General features: G+C 40.3%; 1 long non-coding RNA gene across 1 annotated transcript; it reads left to right on the forward strand.

The window, feature by feature from the left end:
• The first annotated feature begins 13,010 nt into the window (after positions 1–13,010).
• LOC106544220 (uncharacterized) lies at positions 13,011–16,228 on the forward strand. Its single transcript, XR_015697354.1, has 3 exons — positions 13,011–13,189; positions 15,243–15,393; positions 15,892–16,228. It is a non-coding gene; the product is annotated as an uncharacterized LOC106544220 (long non-coding RNA).
• Positions 16,229–18,122: the final 1,894 nt, after the last annotated feature.

Consider the following 18,122-nt stretch of genomic DNA (forward strand, 5'->3'; position numbering starts at 1 on the left):
AAATAAGAATGATAAAGAAATCTAAAGTTGACATCAATAACTTAACCCAACTTCATATTTGTGGCTCTGAGCACTTTTTTTAACATATTGCACACTGCAGGACTTTTAAGTTGGAGAAAATTACAATTCATTGCATTAAAGCTTTTAGGTATTGCATCAGACAGGGTTGTTGCAGGAAAGGAGGAAACAAAAAACAAACTATATTGCTGAAGGGTAACGGCAAAGTGCCTTTGTCAATAGAAGCTGCTGAACCATACAAGCTTTTGTAAAGCTCTAAACTGGCCATTCGCTCCTGGCAACATGGTTAAGGGGCCCAGATACTTTGCTGTGTACTTTGAATGAGATGTTTGAATGATTTTTACTCTTCTGATTGTTTTTTTTTTAATATTTTTTAAAAAAAAAAATAAGCCACCAAGACTCATTTACTGAGATAGATGGCCATAGAAAACAAAAGAAACAAATAATAAAATAACTAAAATGAAATAATAGATAAAATAATAAATACAATATTAAAGTAAAGTAAAGTAAATTAACATAAGCTTTAAGTAAAATTTGCGGTGGGAAGCCTGAAAGTGAGTGGATTGTATTGGCCTTTGAAGTAAAGATAAAATTGGGAATTCTACCAAGATTTGTTGAACAATTTCTGTGAAGAAATTTCCTGCTGCTCCTTGTCAATTTCACCAATCATTCCTCCAAAATGGGTAGCATTGAGTCTTTCTCACTGCATATAATAAACTTGTAACAGTAATCACATATTGAAATAATCTTTCCTGGCTTTTTTCCAATTGTTTAACCATTATTCCTAAAAAGAGAAGTTCTGGCTTCAATAAGGAAGAAAGAATTGTTCAGAATTTCGCTTCTCAGAGGTGTAAGTCTCACAGTAGATAGAAACCCTGAGTAGCTCTGAATGTGTGGAACAAACACGGAGGCTAATTAATTTCCTCTTTGTTAGTCCCCAGGAAAATATGTTCAGCTCTTTTTTTCCACAACTTGGGTAATAGTTTTACTGTTGAAATATGTAGTGAATACAAGTAGTCCTTGTTGAGCAACTATAATTGGGACAATCAGATTGGTTGATAAACAAAGCAAGCACTAAGTGAAATATGCTTTTAAATTTTTGTCAGCTTTTCTTTGCTTTATAGACTTGTGAGGATCATAAATTCATGGACTGGTCATAAAGTTAGTTTTTCCTTATTGTACTAACTGTGCATGGTCACTAAACAAGGCAGTTGATAATCTAGCACTAGCAGTATATAATATTTTAAGGTGCAAGGTATATAATAAGTATAATTATATACATACATACATGCATGCATACATATGAAATTTTCCTTCTCACTCCTATGGTGGTTGTGTCTTCCTCAGTCTCTGCTCCTCAACTAGAGGGACCTGGGAGTTTGAAGGTTCTCTGCAGAAACCTAGCTGTTCTTAGGTCTGCAGCAGTGATGGGTTTCAAAAATTTTTAGAACCTATTCTGTAGGTGTGGCTTGTTTTGTGGGAGTGGCTTGGCGGTCATGTGACTGAGTGGGAGTGGCCTGGAGGTTGTGTGGCCAGGTGGGCATGGCCAAGTTGGAAAGTGTGGTGAAACTCACTTAACAATGCTCTTGCTTAGCAACCAAAATTTTGGACTCAATTGTGATCATAAGTTCGTTCTTTCTTTCTTTCTTTCTTTCTTTCTTTCTTTCTTTCTTCCTTCCTTCCTTCCTTCCTTCCTTCCTTCTTTTATCTCTCTCCCCCACTTATTTTCTTTCTTTCTCTTCCTTCCTTCCTTCCTTCCTTCCTATCTCTCTCTCCAACTTTCTTTCTTTCTCTTTCTCATTCTTTCTTTTTCTCTCTCACTCTCATACACACACACACCATTTCCCTCATGTCTGCCACTGTCAGCTCTCAAAGAGAAAGAAGGACTCCTGCCTTGGGAAGGGGTTGGACTAGATTACCTGCATCTCTCAATGTTCTCTGTCCCATTTAGTCACAAACAGCCCCATTCACTTTAAAGTTGGTTGCAAACTCCACTCACCCTGCACGCTCCCTGGTCCTACCCAGGGAGGCGAGCTGTGGGGCGGGGAAAAGGTGGGAGTCTGTGGCTCCACGTCTCTCAATCTTCTTCCCTGCCTTGGTTCTGTGGGTGAGAGGTGCTGCTGCTGAGGTGGCACAGCAGTAGTGGCGGGGGAGTCGGGGCACTGCCCGCTGAGCAGCACGACCCACAGCTAGCCCAGGAGCAGTAGCCATGGTGGCAGTAATGGCAGTTGAGCGGCAGCAGCGCTTTGGTGGGTGCTGAAGGAAGGAAAGAATGACGGAGGCTGCAGGCTCATTTGCCATCGGCTATGCGACCTCCTTTTGTTCTCTGCTGCCCGAATGAATGAATGAGGCAGATGGAAAATGAAAGGAGATTGCATAGCCGAGGCAAATGACCCTGCATCTTCCTTCCTTCACAGTTCACATGTTCTTTCTTTCAGAGAAAGAAAGAAGGCATGCGAGAAAGCCCTAACCCCCCCCCCATTGCCTCTCAGGGGCAGGACAATTGGTGAGCCAACCAATCAGTGAGCGATGGGTGGGAAAATCATGGTGCAGATGGGCAGGGCAAGCAAGCGAGTGGCAACTGGATGGGTGGGGGCAAGCAAGGGGGGCAGGTGGGAGGAATAGTTCTGGTACTGTCCCAGCAGACGAAAGGGTTCTAAAAGGTATGGTAAATTTGACAAACCCCTTCTGGCATACCGGTGCGAACCGGGACCAACCCACCCCTGGTCTGCACCCATCAGATAGCAAACACTGATGTTGGAGACTCTCTCTCCCAGCTTAGGAATCACAGCCCCAAGCACTCTTGCCACCAAATGAGAGCAACATCAGGAAGGAGTATAAGAAGCTGATAGTAGAGGCCAAAGTGATCAATGGAAGGACAGAACCCTCAAACTCCCAGGCCTCTTATCCATAAGGGGAAAAGCCACAGATAGATAGATAGATAGATAGATAGATAGATAGATAGATAGATAGATAGATAGATAGATAGATAGATAGATAGATAGATAGATAGATAGATAGGCAGGCAGGCAGGCAGGCAGGCAGGCAGGCAGGCAGGCAGGCAGGCAGGCAGGCAGGCAGGCAGGCAGGCAGGCAGGCAGGCAGGCAGGCAGGCAGGCAGGCGAGAGTAATACATATTGATTGATTCTACTTTTGCCCCCTTACTGTCCTCTTCCATTACCAGAACATCCAATCCAACAGAAACCGGGTGTGTGTCCATTCAATGATTGCAACTGCATTCAACCTGAATCTGATAAGTGCCAGAAGGATCATGAGTGTGAAAAAAATAAGAAGTGTTGTTACTACTGTTGTTCAATGAACTGTGTGGATCCAGCATAAGAAGCTCTGGGATTCAGGTAGTACTTTACATATACTTTCTTCTAAAGGATGCACTGGCTTTAATGTTATCATAGTGAAAAAGGAAATATCATTGATGCTCCCTTCAGCTCTGTAGTCTAATCTTCTTCGCATGTTTTTCTTTATTATATCATTTGATGTCATCCCTGACTCTATCCCCAGCAAGTTCCTGTTGAACTAGTTTAGAAATTGGAAACATAGGTGCTTCTTTAGCTACTTCTCTATTGTTGTTTAAGTTTAACAACTAATTTCTAATCTATTAACAGGCTTCCCGTTTGATGAAAGTGCTTTGGCAACTCCATGTATTCAACTCAGTTACAACATCTCTCTGATCCCTTCATCAGGCTCAAAGTGTTGAGCCCAAATTTGAAATATGTGTAGCCATTTTATTTAGCTCTCTATTATACTCATTTCTTCCTTTTTCTTTCTGTTTACTATGTAAGGGGGTTTTTTTCAGGGGGAGGAGCAAATAGATAGTGAGGATTGTTTTGGCTAGGTGGCCTTCTTTCCGAGGGAACAGAGGCTGCTCCTGCTGAGATCGGAAGGTAGAGGTTGAAGACACTGGGAAATGTGGATTGAGTGTTTATTGAAGAATGTGACTTTTGGGGTATGTTTCTAAATTACAATATTGTGTGGTGTCAGATTACCAGTTTGTGTCAGATCCGGAATTACAACAGATTTTGCAAATTTGATGTCTAGAGAACCAACCTTCCTTTCTTCCTTCCCTCCTTCTTTTGGGTAGGCACAGATTAGTATTATAAGGAAATACTATGAAAAATAAAGATTATTCATTGTAATGGAAATTGTTCTTTCTCTATCATAAATAAAAATTAGCTTCTCAGATTTCACTTTTTATTTCTTCTTTTATTTATCTAAAGAATGCCATCATGGTGATTTAATTACAAGATTTCCTTTATGACAGGGGTGTCAAATTCAAGGCCCGCAGAGTGAATGCATCATGTGCTGGCCACACCCACCCACTCCCTGGTTTAGCAAAAGGGAGAAAGTCACATTAGGTCACATGACAAAAACATGACACCGCGACTTTGACACCCCTACTTTAAGGAAAGCTGCACTCCAAGCATCTAAGTTACAACTTAGTTCATTCACGAGAGTAACAATATCTGCCTCCACCTCATGCTTCAGCTTGAACCCTGACTGAAAGAGCTTTAACTCATTCATTTCAATCCTCTTTTCAGTCAGCTCTTCCCCAGCTAATGCAATTTCTCTTCAAATCACACTTACCTTCCAAACTGCATATCACCTCCTGTTGTCCACCTCAGGTCCAGGAAAGTTTACTTATATCCTTTGGAAATTTTCTGATATTCCAAACTGGACTGCATTTGGGGAATTCTGAATGTTATTACTAGAGTAAATATGGGAACTATTAACCACAAAGCGTGTGAGTGGATCATTGCTACATTCTTTGGTTCTTCCAACTGAACCTCACATTAGAATGTAGGAAACAAGAATTGCTTTGCTTGAGACGTTGAACAGGAAAGGAAAGGGACAAGATATTGCTAACAATTTGAGAGTGAAATGAGCTAACCACATTGTTGTTCAAAGGAACAATTGGTTAACCAAAAACTGTCAAAAAAGTTAATTAGAAAAAGCCACTTAGTATATCCATGCCTCAAAGCCAAGGCCAAACATAAGGATTACATATACCATATGCAGAAGACCTTATACATATTGTTATGTCCCAGGTCGCCTAGGAGAGGCAGTCTTCAATAGAGTCCTTTATTGCTCTGTTAAATGCCACAGCAAACAACCCTCCATTGGCCAGTAAGGCTCCACTCCACACTTCCCAGAAGGCCTTCAGTCCCACAAACAAAAGCCAGTCAGCAACAAACCAATTTGAAAGGCAGAGACGAAGTCCAAAGACAAGGTGTAGGCTCATGGGGCAAGGTCCAGAGTCAAGGTCCATTCAGCAAGGCAAGTCCACAACTGAAACACAAGTTAAGGCTGAGTTTTTCCAAAGCCAGGGGAGTGCATGACAAAGCAAACAATTGTTCCTAACAAAGACCATCTCCCCCAATTTGCTGCACTCATTGACTTAAATGATGCCATTTCATGCCATATAATGCACACACCCTAAAAGGTTTCCAGGCCACCATGCCCTGGACTCAACTGTCACAGGGGCAGTTGACTTCTTATAGGAGCAAATTGCAGGCCAAGACCTTCAGAAACAGCACCTCAACCAAGCGAGACAGATTTACAAGAAAGCAGTAGGTTCCCATCAGCAGGACGGCCCATCATAACAGTAGGAGACAAAAGTTTTTAGCCCCTACAAACCTTTCCAAGAAAGTAGATGATAAATGTGTGGAACCCTTCAAAATTCTCTGTCAATCAACCCTGTAGCCTTCCTTTACCCACTTTAAAGAAGATGCATGCAATATTTCACCAAACATTTGTCTCCAAAGATGTTGCAGCCCCTGCATTCCTCCAGATGGAGGGAGGATATTCACCTAAGATGGACCTTCCACATCTGGCCTTAAATTGCTGGAGGGGAAGGGAGGGAACTTCTAACTGTGTTTTTGTGTTACAGCAACCACTACTTGACTCGCCAGCTGCTTCAGGGGAGGGGGAGGGGGATTCCTTTGAGACTGCTTCCCTTCTGCTCTTGCCAAGTTCCATGAGAACTCAGACTTTGAAGACACAAGGGAAAAGCGGCATAGAAGAACCCATGAGAAAAAACCTGACTGAGCCTGAGGGAGGGGTCAAGCATGTTATCAGTCATGAGTCCCCATCACTTAAAAATTACACTGCACCTATGGGACTTCTGACTCAAAATCTCCCCACACCAGCCCCAGCAATAGGGAGGACAGCACATCATGTATGTGACAGCATAGCAGGCCTTTAATGCCAATTGTGAGCTGCTTTTTCTCCTTTTCGTCAGGTGAAAGCAGAATGGCAGCCAGGCCAGGCCATTAAACCCTTATGCAAGAAAGTCCATATCTTGAGAAAGTTTTCAGTGCATTCTGTTATATAGGAGCAGAAGTTTCATTGTGAGCATTTCCTACTTGGAGAATATAATCTTCTACACCACCACCTCACCACCTTGCTCCAATAACCTGCACAAAGAAGAAAAAGGAAGACTTTAATTGCACACACTTACACCTTACGTAAGAATAAAACAATGAAAGAGATACACTCAAGTACTTTCTTGTGTTATTGGTTTTGTGATTGAAGATATTTCCAGATTGTTGTTAGGCTTCCAGACTCCTCAGTTGCACTTTTATTGGTTTTTATTCATGGATCATCAGCCGTGTGATGGTGTGCTCTGAGTCACTTTTTCACTGAAGGAATTGGGTCCCATCTCTCAACAGGCATGCCAACAAAACTTATCATCATCAGATTACTTATGTTTGGAACATAAGTAATGGCAGGTTCTTTGCTCTGAACATGAGGTTCATTTTTGAGAACCCCCTTTCTGCCTCTGCTGAACTAACAGCAATTGCCCTGACAATATCTCTAGCTTTTTTGATACTGTCAGGAATTTTGTAGGTTTTTGGATCTTTCATCACATTTTCCCAAAAAATCTCTGTAGTCGTTTAAATCAATTTTATAATTCAAAATTTCACCAAATTCAATCAATGCTGCCTCTGCTTCTGCCCATGGAACAACTATATCTTGAATGTTCCAGTAATCCAGCTCCAAATATGTAATAAAGTGTTTGCATCTGGCAATTGGCTATCTATTTTTAGATGATCGCAATCCATCAGCCTTTTATTCAAATTGGTGATGATGCTTGACAGAATGTTTTCACAAGGAAGGACAATAAATCGTTGATTTGGAACTAATTTTATGTTTTTGAAGGCTTCTGAAGCTAGCATTGCATCAACCTTTTTTTCATATGGGCCCTTTCCCCTTCTAAGCATTTCAAATGCTTTAATTGATTGCAATACTAATTTTTCGGCCTTGATATCTGTGTTTCTCCCCTGCAGGGCATTTGACAGAAGAGAAATTTCATTTAGAATATCGATCATGAGGGTCAAATCCTTCAAAAAATTTAAATTTTCAAAATGGGAAGACATGCCTGAAAATCTTTCATTGCCCAGAAAAAACTGATGTAGCACTGGATAAGCATACCACATAGCTATGGTTGACTTTAAACTACAGGCAGTCCATCTTGGTCCCAAAACTCTGCCAATCTTCACAATTTCAATGCCCAGCTGTTGAGATATTTGGAAAAGTTCATTCTGGCTTTTTCAGGATTTCTGGAAAGTGGTGTGTACCTTATCAAGGAATATCTTGAAGTGGTTAACTTGCTTTATTTCTTTTATCACATCATTCAGCACAAGTTGGAGGCAGTGGTTCAAGCAGTGCCAGATTATGATGTTTGGGATGTAGTGAATTCACTATAGAAACACACAAAATCTCAAAAACCATGTACCAACCTGCACACTCAAAAGCAACACATTGCATCACAAATAAAACATTTGCAAAAAGTAATAACATTTCTTCTAATAAACATATTCTATAAAAATAAATAAATAAAAATTCCCTAAAAACCATTAAAAAAAACATTATATAAACAATAATTAAAAATGTCATTCCCTCCCTAAAAACCATTTTAAAAAATTCTATAAACAATAAATAAAATATCCTTTAAAAAAACATTAAAAGCATAAAGAAAAAAACCCGAGTCACTTACCAGCAGAAGGAATCAGCAGCTCTCTGATGCAATGGATACAGGAAGCAGGCAGGTGACCAGGCATCAGGTAAGCTAGACTATAGGGACACAGGGACAATTGAGTCAGCTACGCCCGCCTGGCAGGCTTAGCCAGCCAGGCGAGGCTGGGGACTGGGGTGGGGGGTAAGAAAGGCCTCAGCCAAGCACCAAGCGGTCCTATAATCTACGTGACCTCGGGGATCTGCTGGAACGAAGGCCGTAAGGGATCCCCGGACTCACCCAGAGTGCAGAGGCATGGCAGGCCGCTCCAGCTGGCTTCCTGCCCCCCCCCCACGTGCTTCACAAGGCCTTTGCAAGGTCCCCAGGCTCGCCTAGAATGCAGGCCGCTCACAGGCAAACTTAAATTGATTCTTAAATTCTTCAGCCATCCATTTACAACTATGATTCTCCAACCCAGGTTGGTAAATGTTTTTCTTTATTATATCATTTGATATCATCCCTGACTCTATCCCTAGCAAAATGTTTCCTGTTGAACTAGTTTGGAAATTAGAAACATAGGTGTTTCTTTAGCTACTTCTCCATTGTTGTTTAAGTTTAACATCTAATTTCTAATCTATTAACAGACTTCCTGTTTGATGAAAGTGCTTTGGCAACTCCATGTATTCAACTCATTTACAACATATCTCTGATCCCTTCATCAGGCTCAAAGTGTCAAGCCCAAATTTGAAATATGTGTAGCTATTTTATTTAGCTCTCTATTGCACTCATTTCTTCCTTTTTCTTTCTGTTTACTATGTAAGGGGGTTTTTCATGGGGGGGAGTGAATAGATATTGAGGATTGTTTTGGCCAGGTGGTATTCTTTCCGAGGGAACAAAGCTGCTCCTACTGAGATCGGAAGGTAGAGGTTGAATGTGGGCAATATGGATTGAGTGTTTATTAAAGAACGTGACTTTTGGGGAATATGCACCCCCTCTGACTTGCATCCACATGGTCAAAGCGAGCCTGGGGTCCTCACAAAGGCCGCAAGAAATCCCTGGACTTGCCTAGAGTGCAGAGCCGTGGCAGGCTGTGGCAGGCCCCTTCAGCTGACTTGCTGCCACCACCCTCATGCTTACGGCCATGCAGCCCTGTGCTCTAAGCAAGCCTCGTGAAGGCCACAAGAGATCCCCGGACTTGCTTACAATGAGGAGGTGCGGCAGGCCACTCCAGCTGCCTTGCCACAGTCACTGCCACCACCGTGCTTACTCGCGGCCAAGTGGTCTAAGTGATCCTGGGGAACTCGCGAAGGCCACAAGAGATCCCTGGACTCATCTACAGTGCCGAGCCATGGTAGGCCACTCCAGCTGGTTTTTGCCCCCCACCTCACCCTTAGTTGCTGATTACTTACCTGAGGGAGACAGCAGTAGCACCAGGGAAGGCAAGCGAAGATCAGCTAGCGAGTGACGACACAAGAGCCAAACAGAAAAAGAGGTAAATACACCGCAGTTTAAATAGGGCTCTCAGTGGCAGGGCAAATGATGAGCCAGCCAATCAGTGATTGGTAGGTGAGGTAAGCGGACAGGTGGGGCAAGTAAGTGAGCAGCGACCAAAAGGGTGAGGCAAGCAAGCGGCTACTGAAAGGACAGGGTGAGCAAGCGACAACCAAAAGGGTGGGCAGGCAGGGGGAGCGAGCAGGGGGGCAGGCCAGGGGAGGGAGCATTCTGGTACAATGCCACTGGACCAATGGGTACAGAAAGGCACGGTAAATTTGACTATCCAGAATGAGCTGACTGGACCGTACCGGCTGAAACCCACCCCTGAAGCAGTGGTTGGATTCAGCTAGTTCCCACCACTTCGGGAGAACTGGTTGTTAACTTTCTGAGCAGTTTGGTGAACCGATTGTTGTAAGAAATAATTCAGACAGAGAACCGGTTGTTAATCCCACCACTGCACATCAACTATACATAAAGTCCTCCACAATGGCAATCACATATGCCTCCACATTTTGACCCTCCTTTCAGACAGTTTTTCCCCAGATTAGATGTTCCTGATTCTCTTCTAATATAATATAACTTTTCTAAAACTGATATCACCTCTTTTCGGCATTAACAGGTTTGTTGATATCCTGTGTGAAATTTATATTTGAAACTGGATTGTGTTTGAAGAATTCTGAATATTATTACCGGACTAAATATGGGAACTATTAACCACAAGGAGTGTGGGCAAATCCTTAGTTCGTCGATTGGTTCTTCCAACTGGACCTCCCATCAGAATGTAGAAGACAAGAATGGGAAAGGTAACAGGATATTGCTGATGAAGGGAATGTGAAGTAACCTAACCACATTTCAGTTTTAAGAAAGTGTCAGTTAACCACAAACTGTCAAGAGACCTAATAAGAAACAATAGCCATTTGGTGCCTCAAGTCAAGCCAAGCTAATAGGTTGTTTATTTCTATCTATCTATCTATCTATCTATCTATCTATCTATCTATCTATCTATCTATCTTTCTATCTGTTAAATTTACTGTGCATCTCATCAGAGATGTCTCTGGTCGGCTTACAAACATTACATCTGGTACATATTAGAATGAAACAAAAATGAGAACAATAATAAGTAATAAATGCTGTTAAAAGATGGGGAGGGGGCAATCAGGATAATTAGAGATTATATACATGTGGCTGAAGTTTCAAGGATCATCTGCCACATGCAGGATTCCACAGTTCTAGTTTTTTGGTTCATCAACATTATCTTCCTTGCTGAAGGTACAGCAAAGTCTTGGCCAGTTGGCATCCTTTGGTAACATTCCTCATGGTTATTTCTTTGACAAATTCAAGGGATAGCCAGTTTCTTTTATCGACTAAGCCAGTGATGGCAAACCTCTCTGTGGGCATGCAAACCATCACCAGCTGCTCCTCAATGTTTCAGCACATACATGTGCGCCAGGCAACTGGTCTGGTGTACATGCACGTGGCAGCCAGCTGTTTTTTTGTGCATGTGCACTGGCCAGCTGCTCTCTTCATGTGAGGACCAGCAGGCCAACATAAATGCATGCACTGGAACCTGAAAAAGCAGCTGGCCGCCATCTGCACATGGACATTTCAGTTTTGACACTTGGTACTGAAAAGTGTTTAATCACTGCACTAAGCACTGATTAAAGACAATAGCCCTTCAAATTTGCATTGTGTCCAAGAATACAGAAGAAGAATCCAAAGAGTTTTTGCAACCCAGAGAGATAGTTTGCATTTTTTGAGTTTTTGAAGTAAGAGCACCATGCCCTGTACATGCGAGAAAGCTTCCAAGATGTGGTCATTCTGCTTTTTTAGAATTACTTTAATTTTGCTGTAGTAGCAAATAAATATAAATGTTCTTCAGTTATAGAAGGCATGGTAACCGTATGTGAAACAAAATGTCCCCCCTTGTGTCCAAACACATGGACTAAAAAATGTGAAATTCAACGAATGCTTTTAACTCCTTTTACAAATATTAAAGGCATCCTTCCTAGACCTAATGCAATTCAATGTGTTGGTTATTACTACAAAGCACTGAATGGCATAGTTCTAGGTTACTTGAGGAATCATCTTACCCAAAAGGGACAGGCCTGATGCCCTCATGCCAGCAGAGGAAGCATGTTGTGGATCCTGTCAGTCAAGGAATTCCAGCTGGTGGGATCCAGGAGAAGACTCTTCTCTGCCATGACAGCCCTTGGGAGCATCTTTCCTTTCATGGTAAGATCTGCCTCCACCCTTCAAACCTTCTGTAAGAGTCAGAAGACTTGACTCAGCCAGTTGGCTTGGAGCCCCAACAGAAGAGCATCATGCTATTATGTTGGAGGTGGTTGATGGAAGAATAGGAAATTCCACCTCGCTCCTTGCTCCTTCCATTCTTTATCTGGATTATACTTTCCAATCAACATATTGAATGAGTAAGAAAATCCTCTGGATTCTGTGGTTTCTGTCTTCAATTGCCATTGCAAAATTATTACTAAAAGAAAGAAAAATTGCTTGCATTCATATGGAATCAACTGTGATGTACTTTTCAAATTTTCACCTAGGAACATACTATATGGTGCGATCTGCAGATTACCATGATCGTAGAATTGAAGGGGCCAGATTAAAGTCAATTGCTGGAATCAGGAAATAATTTAAATAAATCTTGGCTCTTGAGTCTCATGGGCAGACGAGGAAATGAAAGAAGCAGATATTTTATAAGGCCACTATATATAAAAGTTTGAATGACTACCTTGAACAAAAAGGTATGTGTGTACACACATGTGTGTGTGTGTGTGTGTGCGCGCACACACACACATATGTATGTATGTATGTATGTATGTATGTATGTATGTATGTATTATATTTGTGCTGATAAATAAATAAAGGGAGACTAGTATAGATCTATTTCAAGCTATTTAGCTCTGATCAGCTAGCCATACCCTTACTGGGATTCGAACCTGTGGTGTATTACATCTTAGGCAGACGTCTTAGCCATTAAGCCACAGGCCCTCCTCCTTATCAGCTGAAGCCAGGGAGGAAGGTATATAGTTTGTGTCACAACCCCTGGTATGCCCCAATTATGGGAGGAAGCTAACCGCCTCCATTATCCATCAATCAGCTCGTCACAAGAGTCCATCACAAGAGAAACCCAATATTTTTACTGTTGCCTTTGTTATATTTGTGCTGATAAATAAATAAAGGGAGACTAGTATAGATCTATTTCAAGCTATTTAGCTCTCATCAGCTAGCCATACCCTTACTGGGATCATATATATATGATTTAAAGACTCTGCTTGCCAGACAGACGTCGAGGACAAAAAAGAGGATATCTGCTTTTGTTGGCCATCAGAGTTTACTTACAGGAAAGAGTGATCATGATGAGGACTATTCCATAATATTGCAGTTACTAATGCTGCTACCTGTTGTAACCCTAGTTTCTGTTTCAACAGAAATGCAAATAATTGCTTCTTTCTGGGGGAGGAGACAAAACAGAAGCATATAAATCAGTTTGGTAAAACTCTGATGCAACTGTAGCCCTAACTACATTTCTGTTCCTGCACTGTTTTCCCCAGCAGTAGTTTTTGATCATTCTAAGTTGTTTGCTGATTTTGGAGGACAGCATGAAGCTGCTCACCACCTTTCTCCTTGTGGGCCTTCTAGCTCTTTGGATGGGATTCCCCACCACAACCGGGAGTGACCTCCCAACAGGTGAGACATAAACATAGCTGTTTGGTGAAGAGAGATGATGGAGGAAAGAGAAGGAAGCCTCATTGAGTTTTATGCCTTCATCTTTACTTTTAAATTGTCTATTTGATAGAGCAGATAGAATATTAATTTATATAGTTTTTACTCCACTTATTATCAGGAAAATTATGATAACATATGTTAAACTGTAATGCAATTTCAGAAATACAAATAATTACATTTTGTTGGACATGCTCCTCATACAATTTATTGTACTGTTGGTATTATTAAACCAATCTGTAAACCTTCAGATTGGACCTGTGTGTCTCTCCCTTTCTTTCTCTGTATCTTATTGGGGGGAAATTGAGATTATATTTGACAAAAAAGGTTGCCATCTTTTATATACTGTATATATCAGAAATTTCAAACTCAGGGTACTCCATGCTAGAGATAACCCTTGCATCTCTAGAGAGCAACCTTTTCAACTATAATCTCCATTTTCTCTCAATAAATTGAAGGTGCACATTTCTAATCTATATTAATTGTATAGCACTTGAAAAGAAATACGAATTGTAAAGAAATCTAAAGTTGAAATTGATTATTTAATCAACTTCATAAAAGTGTTTTGAAACCTTTTTTTTTTAGCCTATAACATATTGCAGGCATTTGAGGTTAGAGAAAAATGCAATTCATTTTGTTAAGGCTTTAAGGTGTTGCATCAGATAAGGTCTAAATGAAATATGCAGTTGGAAGCCTGAAAAAGTTAGTGGATTGAATAAGCCTTTGAAACAAAAGTAGAATTAGGAATCCTACTGAGAATATGTTGAGCAATATATCTGCAGAAAATCCTTCAGCATTTTTTTTCCATTTGTCCAATAGAATTTGAATTAACACACAATTTACGATATGTTGGGGTTTTCAAACTCAGTATATCCATACTATACATATTGGCGTCATCTGTAGATGGCAACATTTTCAAATATCTCTATTTTCTTTCAGTAAGTGGGAGATTTACATTTATATTGAACATTTTCAGTATAAAAATATTCTATATTAATTTTACAATATCTGAAAGGAAGTAAATAGAAATGAAAAAATCTAAAGCTGAGATTGATTGATTGATTGATTGATTGATTACTTAACTTACTCCACAAATGTTGTTCTGAGCACCTTTTTATATCTAGTGCATTGAAGGCTATTCAGGTTAGAGAAAATTACAATTCAGTTCATTTTGTCAGAGTTTGTAAGTGTTGCATGAGGTGAGAAGAGAAGGAAGAACAGGTTAAGTTGCTGAAGAATGAAGACTAAATGGCTGTGTTCATATAAGCAGCTGAAGCATAAAGTAACAAGCCACATTTACCCATGGATAGCAACAGGTCATGTCATTTGGACATCTCCCTCTGCATTTTGTTAGCATAGATTTAAGTTGGAAGCCTGAAAAAGTGAGTGGATTGGATTTGCCTTCAAAAGGAAGGTAGATGAGGAATTCCAAAGAGAACGTGTGGAACAATCACTGGGTCAAAATTTCCTGTTTGGTCAGTGCTGATTGTGGCCAGAAATGCTTTCTAAGTATCAAAGAAAAAAAATTGCATTCCAAATAAAAACAAGGTATTCAATGAACAGGAACTCCTTCCTGAGACATTGTTCAAAGCTTCCCTTTTCCGAAGTCTTTTTTGAGGTAGCTCTGAAAATGTGCAATAAACACAGAAGATAATTAACTTCCTCTTTGTTAGTCTCCAGGAAAATGAGCAGAGCTCATTTTTTAAACAAACTTTATTATTTTGCCATTGATAATGTTGGTTTTTAGCTGCTAATTATGTGTTCCTAATGCGGGTAATTCTCTTTTAGCAACTGTTTGATAAGCAAAGCAGTCACCGAATGCAAAAGTGATTGTCGGTCAGCTTTCCCCTGTTTTACAAACCTGCAAAGATCATAAATGCAGGGCTTAGATATTATTTCTTCATCATAATAGTAACACTGCTTAGTCACTAAACAAAGCAGTTGATAAGTGACTACTACCTATACATTATATTTAAGGTTAACTACTGTTGTACTGCATTATCCTTCTCTATTGCAGACAAGCAGAGTCCAGAGAAACCGGGGGAGTGTCCAATCGATACTTGCAGATGCATTCCTCCTACAATTTATATTTGCCGGACAGATAAGGAATGTAAAGGAAGGATGAAGTGTTGTGAGAATTGTTGTGTAAAGAAATGTGTAGATCCAAGGTAAGAAGTTCTGAGACTCAGGTAGTACTTTATATGCATTTTTCTCAAGGACACTCTTGATTCATCTTCTTTATGATAGCCACCATCTTTCTCTCACTTTAACCTTCTAGCCTCATCTTGCCCACATTCTTTACTTTTTTCTGTGGGGAATATAGCTATTGCTTTCACCTTGCCTGCCTCTGATTCCCCCTCCTTGGGATGAACTCTGCGGGTACTGCACAACCTAATTTGTTGGCATTGTTATATTTCACTAAAATTCCCATATAAAGCCCGTCCTTGACTCTTAATTTAAATTCTTCAGCAAGCTATTTACAACTAGAATCCTCCAATCCAACTTGACAGACATTTTTATTGTATCATCTTCTTTGACAACTTCTTCAGTAAAATATGTACTGTACTCTTGAGACTAGTTTGGTTGTTAGAAATATGATGCTCATGTAGTGACTTCTGGAGTGTAGTTTACTTAAGTTTTAATGTGTCATTTCTAATCCATAACAGGTTTCCTGGTTAATGGGAGTGGTTTGATGGTTCAATGTATTCAACAATATTTCAGCATCTTTCTGATCCCTTCATAAGCCTGAAAAATGTCTCTTGAACAAGAGATGAGAAAAGCAAGATATTTGCCACACTGCTTTACTCCTTGTTGTTTCAGGGAACTTTTCTTTCTGCCTGTTTTGCTGAATGTCTCACTTTCTGTCTTACAGCTTGCTGTTATATACATATTTTCAATGGATAATCAGTGGACAATGAAAAATGAATAAAACTATATGTGTTTTTCATTACAATGCCCATGATTACATCTCTATCATAAATAAAGTTACTTTTGCAAATTTCACTTTTCAATTCTTCCTTTATTTACCTGCAGAATGCCATCTTGGTCATTTTTAATTTACAATTTTTTAAAAGAAAAAGACAATACAACCATGACAGAAGAGTAGTCAGTAAAACTGTGACGTTATTCTCACATTTCCCTACCTCAAAGAAGGAAAAGCTAAGGGTTGGGTGGGAAAAAGAATCATATTTATAAAAAGATAATTGTAATACTGTGCCCTGAATTCCCAAATTATATTAGAATTGATATTATCAAAAGTCCTTAAGAGATCTAATACAACAAGGAAAGCTGCACTCCAACCACGTAAGCAGTAGTGGGATTCAGCCATTTCGCACCACTTCGGGAGAGCCGGTTGTTAACTTTCTGAGCAGTTTGGTGAACTGATTGTTGGGAGGGAATCATTAGGGCAGAGAACTGGTTGTTAAATTATTTGAATCCCACCACTGCACATAAGCTATAGATAAAGTCCTCCACAATGGCAATCACATATGCCTCCACATTTTTTCCCTCCGTTCAGTCAGTTTTTCCCCAGATTAGATGTTTGTGATTCTCGTCTAATATAACATTTCTAAACCTGATATCACCGTTTTTCGGCATCCTCGGGATCAGGAAGGTTTGTTAACTGGACCACCCATCAGAAGGAGACAAGAACTGCTTTGCTTGAGATGTTGAATGGGAAAGGTAACAGGATATTGCGGATGGCATGAATGTGAAATAACCTAACCACATTTCAGTTTCAAGAAAGTGTCAGTTAACCACAAACTGTCAAGAGACCTAATAAGAAACAATAGCCATTTGGTGCATCTATGTCCCAAAGTCAAGCCAAGCTAATAGGTTGCTAATTTATATCTAGCTAGCTAGCTAGCTAGCTAGCTACCTATTAAATTTACTGTGCATCTCGTCACAGATGTCGCTGGTCGGCTTACAAACATTACATCTGGTACATATTAGAATGAAACAAAAATGAGAACAATAATAAGTAATAAATGCTGTTAAAAGATGGGGAGGGGTATCCAGGATAATTAGAGATTATATACATGTTGCTGAAGTTTCAAGGATCATCTGCCACATGCAGGATTCCACAGTTCTAGTTTTTTGGTTCATCGACATTATCTTCCTTGCTGAAGGTACAGCAAAGTCTTGGCCAGCTGGCATCCTTTGGTAACATTCCTCATGGTTATTTCTTTGACAGATTCAAGGGATAGCCAGTTTCTTTTATCCTATAATCCAGTAGTGGCAGACCACTCTGTGGGCATTCTCACCATCATTTGTGGGCATCATTTGGTAATATTCCTCATGGGATCCAGGAGAAGACTCTTCTCTGCTATGACAGCCCTTGGGAGCATCTTCCCTGCCAAGGTAGGATCTGCCTCCACCATCCTCCTAACATTCTGTAAGAGTCAGAAGACCTGACTCAGCCAGTTGGCTTGGGGCCCCAATGGAAGAGTATCATGCTATTATGTTGCAGGTGGTTGATGGACGAATAGGAAATTCCACCTCCCTCCTTGCTCCCTCCATTCTTTATCTGGATTATACTTTCCAATCAACATATTGAATGAATAAGAAAATCCTCTGGACTCTGTGGTTTCTGTCTTCAATTGCCATTTCAAAATTATTACTAAAAGAAAGAAAGATTGCTGGCATTCAGATGGAATCAACTGTGATGTACTTTTCAAATTTCACCCTAGGAACATATGGTGTGATTTGCAGATTACCATGATCATAGAATTGAAAGGGCCAGATTAAAGCCAATTGCTGGAATCAGGAAATAAATTAAATAAATCTTGGCTCTTGAGTCTCATGGCAGACGAGGAAATGAAAGAAGCAGACATTTTACAAGGCCACTATATATGAAAGTTTAAATGACTACCATGATCAAAAAGGTTCAAAAATTGTT

Source organism: Thamnophis sirtalis, unplaced genomic scaffold (assembly GCF_051295495.1).
Source record: "Thamnophis sirtalis isolate CommonGarterSnake01/CBP01778 unplaced genomic scaffold, rThaSir2_p1.2 scaffold_7, whole genome shotgun sequence".
Lineage (NCBI taxonomy): Eukaryota > Metazoa > Chordata > Lepidosauria > Squamata > Natricidae > Thamnophis > Thamnophis sirtalis.